Below are 614 nucleotides of genomic sequence, written 5' to 3' on the forward strand. Positions count from 1 at the left end.
AAACATTTTCAGGCAGTCTTATTTTAATCTCATTAATATGCCTTTGTCTTTTAAAACAGCTTTTTCATTTGTATTATCATTGCATTGCCATGGTTTTTATTTTAGTTGTATTATTTTTTTGTGTAATTTAGAGTTTTTATTTTAACTAATGTAATTAAATGGAAATAAGATCCTGAGCAACGAGCTAAAATAAAATATAATGTATTATATTTCAGTTAATGTTTGTTTCAGTTCAAGTGCCAAAGATGGTTTAGACGAAAGGATTTATTTTCTTACACTCAAATCGCTCTTGTGTTTAAAAAAAAACTACTTTTCCCACAATTCTTATGAATTCACCCGGGTTGCCACGTCCTTTTATAATGATTGACTCGGTTTGTATTTTTATCCACTTGAATACGCTCTGTTTGTTTTTCTACATTTTGGATCCGGTTTGAAAAGTGTTTAGAATATTATCGAAAAGCTCAAGTACTGTATTTTTGCATTGTGTTTAAGCTGAGGATCATCTATCTTGTGTTTTATTAGTCAGGCAGATTCGCTTATTAAACCAGTAGGATCTGGCAACACAGTCGCTCGGCGTTAGTGCGACTGAATCACATGAGTCTGATTACTGAAGA

Source organism: Danio aesculapii, chromosome 25 (genome assembly GCF_903798145.1).
Source record: "Danio aesculapii chromosome 25, fDanAes4.1, whole genome shotgun sequence".
NCBI classification, from domain to species: domain Eukaryota; kingdom Metazoa; phylum Chordata; class Actinopteri; order Cypriniformes; family Danionidae; genus Danio; species Danio aesculapii.